Below are 17,312 nucleotides of genomic sequence, written 5' to 3' on the forward strand. Positions count from 1 at the left end.
ACGGGTACCCGCGAATTTTACCGCCGTCGGCGATGAGCCTCGGTGAGCCGACAGTGGACTGTGATGACGCGGTTCTGAGTCCTAATATTTTAAAATAAATAATTTAGTTCGTATATTAATATTCGAATTGAATCAGAGTTAATTATCTTAGAAATCGTATTGGCGTTCGGGTTATGAATTTGGTTTGGATTATGAGTTGTAATTGTGGATTGTTAACTGTAATAATTGATTGTTGTGATTGACATCAAATTGCTTCGACAGGTTAGTCCGATAAATAAAGGAGGTGCTGCCCGATTTCTGAGGAATCGAACTACGGAAATATGGGAGTGTATCCAGTAATTATCGGGCTATTGAATGAGTATATATAAACACACACATATATATGTTTTATACAAAATCTGATTGTATATTGTGGTGAATTGTTTTGCCAAAAACTAATAACCCTAGTTTTGTAAAATGACGAATATGCGTATTTTCTGAAAACGAACACTAAACCGATTTCTCGAGAACGTGAACCCTGACTGTTGTGTGTGTTATTGTATTATAATAGTGTATATAATTACGAGTCGGGTTTGAATATCGTTGGGTAGAATTGGTATCGAGGATATATCAAGCATACCTAGACGTCTAACGTAGGGTATTTCGGCTCTGTAGGTTCTAGTCGAAGGACTCAAGAATTGATGTCGAACTAAGATAACCTAGTGATCAGTCGACAAGCTTAGCGAGGTTCCAAGCGAAGGACCTGAACGTTGAAGTCGGATCCAGGATAGTCTGATAGTAAGGCGATAAAGCCAAGTGTTTAAGTTAGTCCAAGGTCGATCGATAATAGTGGTAAAGCTCTGCAAGGCAAGTACCCCTGACCATTCTTTTATGGTTCAGTGCTTATGAATAGCTAAATGCTTTATTTTCGTAATGGAACAGAAACGTTTTAAGTTACGTATCCCCGTAGTTATAAATCACTGTTTTCAAATTGTTTTGGGAGAAAAGTAACTTCGAAAGGTACCTATCTCGAATGAAATGATTTGCGAACTGGATTTCATATGTGTGCTGGTTAAATAAATGGTTTTGAAATGAGATAGGTACAAGTGTTTTGAAAACTGGATAAAACGGTCAGATATGGGATACATTGGGGCCAGAGTAGGCCTATTGAGGTGGCGTAAGAGGCTAATTCGGTTGCGCGCACTATAAAACCGATTAGTCCAGCAGGTCAGAGACCTAGCTAGTCTCCGAGTTCCGGAACGGGTTTATAGGATGGCAGTGGGAGCTGTCCGGTGTTGATAGCCTGATCAACTATCTTCACATATCCACTAAGTATCTGATTTGGGTTTTGCGGTTCCGTAATGGAACAAGTGATTTATACAGTGGATTTGGAAATGATGATAGCATGCTAGAATTAAACTCTGGTATTTATACACAGCACACTACTGATGATATTTTTTTACAGAGCATGCTAGTTTTTGTATCCAGTTTATACCTGTTTTACATGTTTCTGACGAGTTATGAATTCTGCTCCTAGAACTGCTTTACTTTAAACTATTTTACTTGCTATTCATATATTGGTGCTGCTGAGCAAGCAATTGCTCACCCTTGCAGAATATTTTACATGTATTGCAGATGCCTAGGAGATTCTTACACGGTAGTCAGGGCAGAGTTCCAGCTCCTTTCGTGTCAGGCTCCTCTGAGATAGTTGTGCTGGACCAAAGATGGTCTATTGAGTTGATGTGTTAAGCTAGCTGCGTCAGAAAGATTGTTGTAAGTTGGTTGGTGTTAGTTGTAACCTAAATCATACTTAAACCTAGCAAAGATCTTGGTAAAAAAGGGTCGTAGTTATGTATTGTTAATGATTTTGATTGAATTATGATGGTTATTATTGTTGTTAATGACGTCAACTCCTGACCCCGGGGTTGAGGCCGTCACAACTTTAGCAAAAAAAAGTTGAAATATTTATTCTGTAAACTGAAGAATCCCAATTATATAATTTCATAATTGAAAAATAATGCATCCAACCCAAACATTAAACATCTAAATCTACAACCAAATAAAACATCCAAACTAATTATAAACTAGTTCACATTCTTTTCTACACAACAGCCAAAGATTATAAATTTTAAAAAGTACTACTAAAAGCTAATGCTTGAATTTCCTTCACTTTCTCCTCAACTCCACCATCCGGGCCTTTCCCTTTTTATACACGTGAAGCTTTCTCTTGTAAGCTTTCTTTGTTCCCTGAAATATTAACTAAGTTATTTGCAAGCAAGAAATCGAACCAGCAAATAACAGTAAACATAACTAATTAAACCAACTAATTTACCAACTACAACCATCTCAAGTTTAAAACCTCAAAAATATCATTAAACATAACTAATTAAACCAATTAATGTACGAACATAATTACACTAGACTTATATATAGACTGTGTGATCATGTGTACTGAAAATACTTATCAATTTACAAACTTAATATGCAAATTTTAGAATTCAGTCAAAGAATATTCACATAATTTTGGTAGAGTATGACCAGTAGGTTGATTATTAAGCTCAAAATATATATATCTACCATTCTGGACCGTGGAAGGACATAAATTTAATTGACAGTTTATAGTATCATTGAACATTTTATCTGATCAGAGCCTTAGTATCTGGATATCATACCAAGCGTGTCATCAAGAATTAACATGTATAATATATTTTATACTGGAAAATATAAACCAACTGCAGGAGTAGACAATTTGCAGAATTATGTCTTAGTTGGGTATTTGGATATATAGCAACAAGGGAGAGATATGTGAACTTGTGGAAGTTAGGTATTTGACTCAAATGAATTTGCACCACCCCATAGATCAAAATGAACAGATTGTTTGATGAACCGCATGCCTTGTCATTTCCGCACTTAAACAGCCTAAATATAAATTCATACATATCGAAACAAATACATTTAAGTTGATCTAATCAACTACGATGACACACACATAAACATTTGTATGATGCTTACTGGATGCTAGTAGATGTTATGATAGTATAGCCAATTGTTAGTCCAAAGAGAAGACTATACTGAGCAAATTCACAAATCTGGATTTGAAGTCCACCTGTATCCGTATAGATCAACAAAAAACATAACTTAATTCAGAAACACAAACAATGACTAAAATTAAAAGGACATGGAATAAAATGAATAACATAATTAGGAGAAAGATAAAAAAAGGGAGAAATACGAAGACCTAGATTAGAGTTAACAACATCCATGTAAGAGTAGTTTCGCTTTCCAGTAGGGGAAGAACGATAACAGTCATCGAGAAGATGAGAAGTAAACAAAGTGATGAGGGAGAAGAGAAAGAGAGAAAATGAGCGAAACTAATGAGATAAAGAGAGAAAACAAAGTAAACAAAGTAATAATTGTCCTACATAACAAACTAATGTCCTACATAATGTTTGTACCAAACCTCCAAGCTACACTTGAAACTCAGTGTCCAGAAGCTCTTGGCTTCTTGGGACGCCTAGATCATGCGATAAATTTTCACACAACTGCACAAAAGATTTATCCAATGTTAGTAGAATATTAAATAAAGTCGCACCCAAATGCCAAGGAGACCAAGAGGCTTACCTGTCTGTACAATGTTGCATCTCCGCAAGTTTTTCTTACTTCGACCAAGTACAAGGATGGGCTAATGTCAAACACCTATTACAGTTGGCACAGCAGTAGTAGTGTAAATAAGATATGTACTACCCAAAATGTGAGCTGCAAAGTAAGATATAATTAACATAGAATTTGAGCTTGAAGCCAACCTCTGCTGCAACTGAAAGATTAACTGGGTTGCTGTGATCTTTATGCAGTTCTACCACTTTCAACTAAACACAATGACAGACATAATTCTATGATAATAAGTTGAACAAAAATATATTATACATAATGACATAATTAAAGAGCCTTAGTTTTTTCAGAATGACTCCAAGAATCATTGTGATCCAGTAATAATTGTGCACCATCACAAACTTCAGAGGAATTCTGAACAGTTGTAGTAAGTCCATCATGTTCATCCCTTTGTATTGATTTAAGTGATAATCAGTGGCGTAAAAGACAATGTAAACAAGCACAGAGGTACAAAGTGATATGGAAATATAAATTTTCACAGAGAAATGTATAGTTATGTTAAGCAGTCCCTTAGAAGCAGTACTACTTATTTTGAAATTGACAAACAACATGCTGCCAGGCAACGCAACAACTGAAGATTTTCACTTAACAATTCATGGCAAACTAACAAGTTGACATATGTGGAATGCCTCTCATCAACTTGGATTCATAAAGAAATACGAGTGCCTCATAGTTATTTCCCAAACTGGAATATGACACTACTTCTATTTCTTTTTCTTTTACTAAATATGATAATAGTTTTAGGCATCTAACTTTGTACTTTATACAACAATTGCACCATATAATATATACATAATTTCATTTAAGGAATAAGTAAGAAACTGGAAAGTTCTGGAATATCTGTATAACCATTACAAGTTGAGCAAGCACAGTGAGAATCAAATAGTAATTATCCATACATGAAGTACCATTCAATGACATGGCTTATAAAAGAGATAATGGAAAATGTAATGATGATAAAGCAGGAAACAAGAAATAAAAGAAAATGCTTGCAACTCCCACTGTTCAGAGGCATAGGCACCTAAATCAACTGATCTTGGAAGCGTCACACTTATTCACACTATTCACACTTATTCGCATAGGCTCCCTTGGTAAACCACCACTGCAATATCGAATCAATCTATCCGTGTCACTATACAAAACTATTAATTCTGAAAAATTATTAAAAGCAAGAAATAAAAATACAACCCAAATTATATGTAAATAGTTAAAACCCTAATTGAAATTTATTGAAGAACCAAAGTCCTGATTAAATCCACAAAAAATACAAAAATGCGCAACCATAAACATATACATAAACATACACACAAGCACACAAGAAATAACATAGACGGAGAGAGGGAGAGAGACAAAGAGGGAGAGAGATAGAGAGAAAGAGAGACATAGAGAGAACAAAAGAGACAGAGAGAGACAGAGTCAGAGAGAGAGACAGAGAGAGAGAGAGACCGAGAGAGAGATTAAGAGAGAGACAGGGAGAGAGAGGGAGAGAGAGAGGGAGCGAGAGAGAGAGAAACTAAACTAAACACACAACTGCGCGCGCACAAACACACAAAACCCAAATAAAACAAAGTTGTAATTAAAAAGTACCTTAAAAAGTGACTTCAACTGCAAACCCAAACACGAGCCCTTATAATCAAAGAGATAGAGAGCGTTTAGATAAATAATTGAAGTTTAAAAGCCCTAATTGAAGCACCGAAGCCTCGATCCCTAATTCAATTGAACCTTAATTAGAAAAGAAAATCTTAATTTACTTACCATAGATTAATAATGGTGGCGAGTGAAGGATAAAGTTGAGCGAGATTGATATTGATAGAGAGAGTTTAGCGAGAGAGAGAGAGAGGTTAACGAGAGAAAGAGGCGAGGGAGAGAGAGAGAGAGAGAGAGAGAGAGAGAGTTTGAGTGTGTGAATTGTAACAAAGTCAGTCAGCGAGAGAGAGTACGTGAGTGTGCCCGAAATTTTTTGAATCATCTGAAATATTGGGCGGCTAGAGCCCAATAATTTTACCGCTTCGCAGCCCAAAAATAACTTGCCGCTCTGTCCAAATATTCCTATATTTTTTATATATTTATATTTTATTATTTTATTAGTATTTTTATAATAAAAGGTTAAAAAGTTATTTTAATAAAAAATTAATTACTTACATATATTTTACTAAAAATATAAATCGTATATTTACAATATTTCATATAATATATCTCTAGAAGTTATATATGGGTGTTTTTAATAACATTCTTGTAAAATTAATTTAAAGTAATATTTAAGGTTAAAAATTATTATATTTATATTTTGGTAGTCTAAGCTAACATTTTTACAAATATATTGTAAGCTGCAACACTTTATAGCTAATGTAACATCGGGTTTTTGGCTAAGGTAACATAAAAAATACCATGTTATATTAGAGCATAAGTAGCATAGCTACGGTAACATATTCAGATAACATTTCTCAAGAGGGGGTTGCGATAGGTCATATATGGTGTTGTGTTCGAATTAATAATAACTCCTAATTAGTTAAGAGTTATAATTCTTTTTCTACTCTATATATAATATCTCTTGTGTGGCTGATTTTGTAAGCAAGACTTTTACTAAAATCGTATCCACCAAGAGAGAAGATGGAGAGATCAAGAAGAAACGAGTTTGTGCTAGTACACATCCAATCCTTGAGTTCAAGTATTCGTGTGGATACTGATTGAGCGTACACTATACCATATATGACCTATCACAACCCCCTCCGGAGAAATGTTAGCAAAATATGTTACCTTTGCTATTTTAGTTACTGCCTAATATAACATTAGATTTTTGTGTTACCTTAGCCCAAACCCTGGTATTACATTAGTTAGAAATTGTTGAACTTTGCAACATAAATGAATAAATGTTACCTTAGAGTATTAAAAAGTTATAATAAAATATTGCTTTAAGAATAAATTTTTACTTTACAAGAATTTAATGTTGTACGAATTTGATAAATAATATTCATGATGATATTCAAATTTATACATAATTAAAAAATCTAAAAATAAAAAATTTGAAAGTGATAAAATTTTAAAATAATAATTAAATTTCCAATTTAATAATGTCTAAAAAATAAAACTAGTAAAATCTACCTCAATTTTAAATGAGTATTAGTTTTTAATATTTTAAAATAAAAATATTAAAATGTAAATATGTAAAAGTAAGAATCCACATTAAAGTAATTATTTATTATCTAAAATAATAATTGATTATTAATTTAATAAAATTTATTAAATATATCTACAAGAATCAATGAGAAATGTAGCGAATATTTCAAACTGGGCGTCCATTTTCACACGAGCGACAATTTCTTTTGTCAAAATCCGCCCAAATTTTCAAGCCCATTTGAATTGACCCGCTAATTCTCCGTCTCTCTCTTTCTTTCACTATCTAGCCGCTCTCTCAGAATACTTTCTCCAATTACTCTCTCATTCTCTCTAACTACTCTCTCTCATTCTCTGAATATTCTTTCTCGGTACACTTTATCTTACTATCACTCTTTATCACTAAGACTTTTAATATTCTGGTACTTAATTAGGAATTTAAATGTTAAATTAGGGCTCAGTTGATTTGAATGTTAAATTAGGGCTCAAATGATTTTTTTGGATTCAAGCTGGCCTTAATTTAAGGTATTCTTATTTTTACGCTCTCGTTTTTATGTTTGTTTGGTTTATGTTCTTTGTATTGATGTTTAATTTATTTAAGTTCTTTGATTTAAAGTATTTTTTCTATTTTCATTTCTTATTTTTATTTTTAACTATGTTTCTTACTCTGTTTTTGTTCAACAAACAGCGTTGTAATCCTCTGTTGATCTTTGTTTCAATGTAATGTAATTTTAGTTCCTACAAGTGTACTTTCTGGTTGAGATCTTCAGCTTTGCCATGTCTTTTATTATCTAAGGTAGTTGTAATCTACAAAACTAAATGAGCAAGGTGAAGTTAAATAAATGAATATTTTTAGATATCATTCTCGGCCCTTTCAGGGTACTTAAGATCTATATTTGATTCATTTTCGGTTATTAGCTAACATTTCCCTTGCTAGAAAGCTTCAAATTTTTATCATCATTTCCTGTATCTTAGTAGCTCTATGATAAAACTGAGCTGAGGGTTTACTATAGCAGTAAGGTGGCCCTCTCCCATGACTTCATATCCGCACTCCCCAGTTCCCACTTCCCCCTCCTTTTTACTAAAATAGGCTAAATTACATGTCAAATATCTCTTCATATATATAGTGTAAACATGTGTATGTGAACTACTTGGTAAACATGTGGGTTCATGTACAATTGTTGCTTGTATTATATTATCCGTTGTATTATGATATTTCTCAAATTTGTCTGCAGTAAGAGCTCTGGTATTTGGTGCTATTTGGATAGCTCTTGGAAAACGGAACTGAATTTTCCGTAACATTCTAGAAGAAGAAGCAACATTAAAAGATCTGTTATGTTATCAGTTTATTTGTATATTTTTTTTCTTTCATGTTGTAGTCTTTGGTGATAAATGATTCAGCACTATTTATATACATACATAATGCATTTGTAACTATATCTTAAAGTTTTACGTTTTGTAGAACACAAAAGATGGAAATGATAATTGACATAGAAATAGAAATGCATGAAAGCTAAATAGTATGTCTAAACTTGTTGAAGTAATATTAAATCTACATAGGTTGTGCATGAGTTTTAACATAAACGACTGTTTTCTCGACCTTTTAACAATCAAACACATCAAACATGTCAAGCACTGTTGCCAGTCAGGTCTTTCGATGCAAATGTAGTGCTATTACATATATTTACGGATTACTGTGAGAACGAATTTATATACGTAACAACATTTAAATTTAATTTCATTTTTAGGGAACTGAGTTTGATGCAGCTGGGTTATCAAAATAATTTTCAAGAAATAAACTGGACACTGATACATGGAAATTTGTGGCAAGGCGTAGTCAGGTCTTTTAATATAGAATGCCAATCAATCAGGTGTTTAACATTCCAGGCTTCTGATAAATGGTTGCAGGTAAAACCAACTAGAGCAAGGTCAAGCATTAACTTTATCACATTTGAGGAGATTGAATTCTCCTATTGGACGTGAAGCTAGATTTAATTTTCTATCATTGATTTCTTGTTTTTTTATGTCGTTGCATATCCAAGTTGATCATGAGCTGTTTTTATTTTCAGGAAAACTTACAAAACCTAGGCAGTTGCATAACTCACAATGGGGAATGATGTGTCCTGCAGAGACACCTGAAGGACAGGTAAGAAGATTGTACTATCTTTAGATTTTGCAGATACAAATGTGCATCTTTTGTTGACTTTGAATGCTATCAATTAATTCTCTATTTCTCATCATTTTTTATTAAGCATGTGGATTGGTAAAAAACCTAGCGTTGATGGTCTACGTAACGGTTGGATCAGCAACATATCCGATTCTAGAATTTTTAAAAGAGTGGGGTACAGAGAATTTTGAGGTGAGCACCCTAAAGTATGCTGATAAAATAATTTCTTGTCACATTTCCAATTTTACTTACTTTTCTATTTATAGGAAATTTCACCAGCTGTGATTACCCAAGCCACAAAGATTTTTGTTAATGGGTGCTGGGTGGGTATTCACAGTGATCCTGACATGTTGGTGAGAACTCTAAGGCGGCTGAGGATACGAGTACGTATTCATATATTTTTATATATGAATTCTTTTTGTGAGCTGGATTAGTGATTGATGATGATCAAACATGCTTGTATACCAGTATTTAGTTTATAAAATATGGTTGGTGATGAATGACTTTTCTTTTTCCAGATGAACAAGGGAAAATCCAGAGGAGGCTTATTCTGATACATATACTCACTGTGAAATCCATCCATCTTTAATTTTGGGTGTTTGTGCTTCTATTATACCCTTCCCTGACCACAATCAGGTAAGACGTCCGGGGCTGATGGATTTTTAGTAATATACTAATAAACTATTTTATTTTGTGTGGTTTCTCATTTTTCTGACACCCCTCTTTGTAGCTAAGCGAATGTATTTTTCAGGGAACAGAAAAGACGGGGACATAGACAAATAAGGGAAAGCCTTGAGGTTGAATTCGATGAGAAAGTGAAGCAAATCCAAGAATAAGGTGATGAGCAGTAGCTTCTAGTATTATTTTTTGAGTTTATAATATTATGCTAATGTAATGTAAAGAACGTGAATTAGTTTGTTTAGTTAAGAATATTTTGGTTGCCGTTTCATACTTTTAAATAGTAGTTTTTCATTTTGTTTCTTGTAAAATGTTACAGTAGTTTATTAAAGTGTTACAATAGCTTGTTAAAATGTTTCAATAGTCAAGATACATATGTTACAAAAGCTACTAAAGTGTTACCCTAGGTACATAATTGATAAAAACAAAAAGTGGGACTCACATGCCACATCACCATTGTGGGTCCACATGCCATGTCATTATAGAGGCTGCAAGCCAAGTCGGCATTGTGGGCTCCACAAATGCTACGTTAGCATGCCATGTCATAATGCCATGTCACTACAGTGTGGGGCCCACATTAGGTCCCATTTTTTTAAAAAAAATTGTGCCACTAAGGTAACATATATTTAAGTTACAATATACATATTTTATATTATCTTAGGGGTCTAGGGTAACATAAATATACATGTTACAGTAGCGGGATCATATGTTACCTTAGACCCCTAAGGCAACATTGAAAAACCTATCTTTAAGAAAATATTACCTTAGCTTAAAAGTGGGGCAAAAGCAACATATTTACCCCCCTAATATAACGTTTTTTTGGTGTTATAGTAGGCATTTTATGGTGTAGTGGTAGATCGCGGGAGCGGGATGCGTGGTTATTGAACAAGCTTTGGATCTCCATTGGTCAACCAATTCGTAAAGTTTCTTAAGGTAAATAATTTGATTTATGAATTAAATATCTATTTTTCGCATGGATCCTGCAGTGGGTTTCAAAAATTCTGATTTTTCACGTTTTTACTTACTGTTTCCGTTGCCTTTATGTGCTCGAAACCCAACAGTAATCTCTCTCTTGATTAACCGTTATCCCTTTTTTACTCTACACCTCCAAGTTACCAACTCTTTACATATATCCTTATAATCATACCCAAACTTTGTCACTAGATATATGCTATATATGACCCTTAAAACTTGAGATCTCTATCTTGTTGATTAATGTTATGATTGTTTTTCAATACCTTTTTCCCCGGTTGTCAAACCTTCGATGTCCATCTTTGAAAACCCTTCTAGTGGGAAGTTAAATTCATTCTAATAAGAGTTTCATAACTCAAATCCTTGATTGATAATTCAAACTCCTTTGTTTAGATCCTTGTAAAGTTCTCCCTGGCATCAGTTTTATAAAAGATAATTGCTCTTTAAATAAAAGAATGTTTTCTTGATTTTGGTGAATTGGACTAAGATGCAAGTCCCTTTCACACTTATTATATTAGGCTTAAAAGATGCCGAGGGATCCCAATCAAATTGTTTAGAACCCAGCGAGGTTCGGGATTACTTCGCTACTGATCACCGTCTGTAATCCGTAGCGTCATAAAATGATTTTGAGCAATGATTTGGTTACAAATGTTTTCACTTGAATAATGATGCCATACACCTCAATTTCCAGTTATAAATTGCTATGATGTAAATTTCTGTCCTATGATATACCTTGCTGAGCGTTTGGCTCACTTCTTGCTTTTCATTCATGTTATTTCATCTAGAAAGTATGGTTAGATTCAAGCAGACTGCTCGTAAGTCTATCGGTGGAGATGCCGAGGCTTATGTGAGAGCTCAGGTAGTATAGTGGCGTTTGTGTGAGGACCGATAGCTTTATATAAGAGTTGTAATAGTTGTAGTATTGGACCGTTTAAACACTGAACCTGTGTGATCTTGGATTTTGTTGTTAACAGCCGTCTGTAATAACTTTTTAATTGTTAGTTGTATTATGTTAGTTTATTTTGGGGCTGTGACAGCTAATGCGTTAAATATATAAGTTATCGGGATATGTCATATGAGGGACAAATCACATGAATAATATGCAAGACAAGTAGCTAAACTCGAATGCACAAGGAAGTGTTTTATTCAGCCTTATAATTGAAGGAATAGCCAAATAAAACAAGCAACTCAAATTAAAAGATCGAGTCGCCTAGTCTTTCTCTTTTGAGTCCCTTTAAAGAATAAGTTCAAAGGTATGTTAAGGGCTCAAATATACAAGACTATAACTAGCTAAATGAACTTGGTAAATAGGTTTTCTTCAAGTTACAACAACCAAGTCAAGAAGCATTTGTGTTCGACCAAGTTATAAAACTGAGTACGTACAATCTCTTATAGTGTTAAAGTCTGTTTGAAATTTATATTCAAGATAAGTCAAGGACTTAAGTAACATAAGATTATAGTAAGGTAAGTGCACTTGTGAAATTATAGAAGCAAGTGAGGCAAATTGATGTACTTAGACTTAGTATGCTCGACCAAATGTATTTTGGTGTGGTCGGGTGTATGTAGTCTTGTTCTTCACGTTCTTTTAAAAGTTAAGTTCAAATGAAAGCTAGGAACAATGATATACATGACTAAAAGAGTACAACAAGCACTTAGAAATAAAAGGCTTCAATAAAAAATCCTCCAAGCTTCAAGCTCTATTCGGCCAAATAAAAATGTAAAATGATGCTTGTCTTGTTTGTACAAGATTCAAGTGGCTTAGCTTTGTTAAGTTCTTGTTCAAAATATTTTCTTTCTAGTAAGTAACAAACTAACAAAGTAGATCCAAGTTTAAACTATATTTTGATTTTTTAAAATTGAGTTTTAAACCACTTTACGGAAAAATAAGATTTAAGATACTTTGGTTGAGAATCAATTATAATTTTATTTTCCTTAACACTTCAAGCCTTCAACCTCGAGTGTATGAACAAGTGCTTTTTTATACCAAAGCGAATGAAACTTGTAACAAATCGTATGATATGATAGATCTAATAAATATAAGCACAAATATACAAGTTACAAGTAAAATAACTAACTTATTACTCTTGACCTTACATAGGCTCAAGTCCATCAAATAATCTAGTGGACTACAAGAGATAGGAGTTCGGATCGAAGCTGAAAAATACACAAAATGGTCGCTATAAAATTCACCGGAAAAGGTACGGTTCAGGGGTTTTATAAACTGACCTTTACAGGTTCAAATGGTCAAAGAGATATTAAAATAAAGGTCTAGGGGCTGCTCAAATAGTGTGCCGAATGGTGTGTGGTTCGGTGAGGAAATGGTGATGAAAACAAGCCAAGATAATGAACAAAAGTTAAAGCAAAGTTGACTTAAACTAAAGAAATGGTTTTTTTGTAATTTAAGATCAGTTGAGAAAGTGCTTTTAGAGAGTTTTTATCAGCATTTAATTGGCTCACCAAGGGATTAAAAAATGAGTGAGTTTAGGCTTGTTTTTATAACCAACAATTAGGTCAAGTTATCTTAAAAACTAAGCACAAGAATTCAAAAAATAATTGCAAGTACAATGACTAAGTTTATAGAATAAAACAGGTGTGAGAAATTTAAATTCCATGTTATGGGACCCAGGGGACGTTTGTATCATATTTGAAATGAATAAAAACTAAACAACGTGCTTACCGACGACTGAAAATGTGTTTTTCAACGAAAATCGAAAATCATTGAAAAATTATGAAATTTTGGTGAAGTTCTAGATATGGTTCCACAAGAATAAGAAAAAAATCACCTTGAAATTCATTTCTCTTCTATGACTTTCAAGCGACCGATATATCAATTACGTATCGATTTTAGGGGTCCCAAAAAAAGTCATCCAAAATTTATGAAATTAATCTACATGATATAAGGAAAGATACTAATGATAAATCCCAAGTTTCAAGTCTAAAAAATACTCGGATAATATTTTAGGATTTTTTGAATGTTAAAATGGCTTTCTAGAGCGACTAAAATGCACATTTGTCTTTAGCAACGACTTAGACAAAAGTTTTGACTTAACAAATATTCAGAAATAATATTCCTTATAAAATAATGACTAGGAGGTATGAGGAATAATATTCCAGAATTTCTTCATCTTCACTTAAATCCCACCTGTTTTCAGCCACGAGAGATCGTCCTTTTATAAGTTTCGGACATTCTCGTTTAAAGTGACCAGGTTGTTTACATTCGTAACACACATCTTGTATTTCCTCCAAATTTTGTTCTTTTTGTTTAGGAGGAGTGTAAGTAGGATTTTATTATTATAGACATGAGTATTTTGCATACCTTTGCCTTTATTATAGTTCGTTGACAAAAAGTTACTCTTATAGTTAGGAATGTAATTTTGAGAGTAATTTGGCCTTCCGTAAGAGTTAAAAACTCTTTGTTGATTATTTGATTTTAGGAAGCCTTTTCTGTATCTTTGAGCTTTGCTTTGAAGTACACGACGAAGGTGTCTCGTAAGTAAAGCAATTTCGCTTTCATCGAGATTTTGGATTTTTTCGTATAATTCATCGTCGTTTTCTTCTTCATGTATAAGTATAGATTTTAAAGCCGTATTTTTCTTTTTATCTTTCACTTTTGGAATGACTTTTTCTTGTATATTATTTTCTTCTTATGCATGAAGAAGATTTCCAAATAGATTATCTATTTTATAATCATTGAGATTGTGCATCTCTTTGTTTGTAATTACTTTAACCTTCCAACTTGGAGGTAATGATTTAAGAACTCTTCGGTTATTTTTATTTTTTATATAACTCTATCCGAGTTGTGATAATTCATCAACAATGCGAGTAAATCTAGTTTTCATGTCGATGATGTTTTCTCCTTCTTAAAGTTTAAAGTTCTCGTATTCTTGGATCAATGTGTCCATTCGAGAATCTTTAATATCAGTGGTTCCTTCGTAGGTAACCCCTAGTTTGTCCCAGATTTCTTGTGTTGAATTGCAATTATTTACTCTTTTATATCCTTTTTCAGCAAGTGCACTTGTGAGTACCATTTCTGCTTTAGCAGCTATATTCATTCTTTCTTCCTCTATTGTGTTATATTCACTAACATTCTTTTCGATGATGATGTCATCAACTGTTTTGGTAGGAATGATAACTCCATCTTCTATAGCCATCCAAACTCTGACTTCTTGAGATCTAGCAGATATGTGAAACCTCGTTTTCCATGTTCCAAAGTTGGTGCCGTTAAATAGAAGAGAGCGAGAGCTGGATAGACCTTCACCACAGCCGAATGTATTTAGATACGCCATTTCAGATCACTTTTTGTCGTGCCTGTAGATCTTCAAATCACTTGACAAACACGTTAAAAAATACTACTCTGATACCAATTGTCACGTCTCGTAAAAATGGCTATTTTAAGCTAGAAGGAGGGTTGAATGGCTTAATTACCAATTTAAAATTATAATGGCATTTTAAAATTATTTATCCTGTTTTAAATATTTTACCGAGTAGTTATGCAGATTGTAGATGCAGAAATAAAAGACAAGGAAAGAAAATACCACACGTGAAATTTATCCTGGTTCGTGATGGCGCAACCTCTAATAAATTTGCTCACCCCTACGTCCAGTCCCCGAGCTCCTCTCCCGGACTCAAAATTTTCCCTTATAATAACTTTGCTCCTTTCGTAGGTGGAGAAGCCTTTACAACCATAAATATTTATCATGGTGCGTAACTCCGGGTTACCACCTCAAAATAAATGTGTAAACCTACACAACCTATCTTAGATAATAACTCCTCTTTATTTATTCAAAGTTGATGTGGAACCATTGGTGTAGCCTTTGTCCTTCTAGGCTTTTTCCGGTCTTGGATCTTAGTAGTTGGTCTTGTGTCTTTCCTTTTCATCACGGTGCAAAGAGTACTAACTCCCCGTTAGTACGTCTAGGACTTTGGTCTTAGAACGAGAATTACCTCACTAAACTTCACCTCACTACAAAATGAAGAAGACAATATCTACGAAATAATACTCGTTATATAAAAAGAGTTTGGACTAGTAAATACTTAACTAGACCGGATGACGTACAAATATTCTTAAAAGAATATTGGTGTATACTTTTCATTGAATATTACTTTTTAATAAAAGTATATTAATTATTACTCGAAGTGGATAAAGTGAAGTGCGGGAGTAATTATTGTTAAGTCATTTAAGTATGGTAACTTAAGGCTTTATAAATGTATACTTTCTTTTGACTAATATAAATGTCAAAGTATACTTGGTATTTCTTCGTTTTAGATAACATATCTTATTTTCAAAGTAATAAATATATCAAGTCCTTAGTGAAGCGTTGTAGTTTTCGGATCTTTGATAAAACAACTTCTCATTTAATATAGTCATGTGTAAACTTGTATAAATCGAGAGCGTTACACTTATTCTTTAATTATTTGCACCTATAATATATCTGACCGAGAAAATAATAGGTGCGTAATTTAAACATAATATATCACAAAATATAAGAGCAGAGTTTAAACTATATATATTTGCATAATTTATATGTTTGTCTATATAATACAATACAAGCTTTAAGTTTTTCCTACAAAACACTGAAGATGTTAGTAAGGGAAATCGCTTAATTCTTATACGATATATATATATATATATATATATATATATATATATATATTTACTTATATTTACTTAAACACTAGGGTTCTAGTAAGGGAATTCACTTAAATATTTTAACAAAATATAATATATATATATAGAGAGAGATATAGATATATATATATATAATATAAGCCTTAAGTTTTTCCCACGAAACATTAAAGCTGCTAGTAAGGGAAGTCGCTTAAGTCTTGTTAAACAATATATAGCCAAAATAAGTGCGTTTAAGTTTGAAGAATAAAATTCTAGCTTTTTTGATTTAATTCCCACGAAACACTAAGGTGCTAGTAAGGAATTTAAATCAAGATTTGTGTAAAATTATCACTTTCGTGCTAGAAGTGTATAATTTGTCGAATCTTGTTCGATTAAACAATCCTTGTACAAATTTGTTTTTCTTTAAGTATTCAATATAAGAGCTTGTAAAGATGAAGAGAAGGCAATACTCAGCTTCTTATATGAATATTAAATATGGTCGGTTAAGACTCGGATCAAAATCTAAGAGGTTTACCACTTTTAAGAGATGAACGGAAAAGTTCGCCAGAAAAGTTTGCTGAAAAAATTCGCCGGAGGTTCGACCGGATTTTGGCTTTTTGGTCGAACTTGGGCAGCCCTTCAGGAGGCAAGGAAGTGGCTTGGATAAGCTTTTATTGGGTTGATAGAGCTTGGTTGGTGAAACTAAGCTTGAAGATCAAAAACCTTGAATATATGATATATATTTGTAAGAGAGAAGGTTTTTGAGATGAAGTATTTGGGTTTGGATTTTAGAAAGTGTATAGAGAGAATACTTATTAAAATGCCCAATAATTATTTAGCTCTTAGCTTGTATATTAAAATAGTGGGGGTGAGTTTTTATTTATAGAAGGAGTTAGGTGAAGGAAGTGGTTGAGATTGAGTTTAAATGAATGGTGGATGAAGAGGGTGGCGTGGATTGATGAGTTGGAAGTTTAGTTGTGTTTTTTTGCAACTTGCATATAATAAAAACAAGTTTATGGAGAAAAAATCCCAGCTACTTTAATTATATAATAATGGTATTTTAGCTTTTTCAATTAATGATTAATTACTTAATTAATTAAGTAATTAGCACCATTAAATATAACG

The 17,312-nt window shown here is 33.0% G+C and overlaps 1 long non-coding RNA gene across 4 annotated transcripts; it reads right to left on the reverse strand.

Annotated features, from left to right (window-relative positions):
* Window positions 1–1,943: 1,943 nt before the first annotated feature.
* Window positions 1,944–5,594, reverse strand: LOC141671801 (uncharacterized). Of its 4 annotated transcripts, XR_012555253.1 has the most exons (8): window positions 5,404–5,594; window positions 5,236–5,274; window positions 3,783–4,750; window positions 3,601–3,675; window positions 3,422–3,521; window positions 3,218–3,257; window positions 2,992–3,085; window positions 1,944–2,226 (listed from the first exon to the last, which is right to left on the reverse strand). It is a non-coding gene; the product is annotated as an uncharacterized LOC141671801 (long non-coding RNA). The 4 variants fall into 4 exon arrangements; XR_012555252.1 differs by lacking the exon at window positions 3,218–3,257 and having other exon boundaries at window positions 3,440–3,521; XR_012555254.1 differs by lacking the exon at window positions 3,218–3,257.
* Between the last annotated feature and the right edge of the window lie 11,718 nt (window positions 5,595–17,312).

Source organism: Apium graveolens, chromosome 7 (genome assembly GCF_009905375.1).
Source record: "Apium graveolens cultivar Ventura chromosome 7, ASM990537v1, whole genome shotgun sequence".
In the NCBI taxonomy this organism is placed as follows: domain Eukaryota; kingdom Viridiplantae; phylum Streptophyta; class Magnoliopsida; order Apiales; family Apiaceae; genus Apium; species Apium graveolens.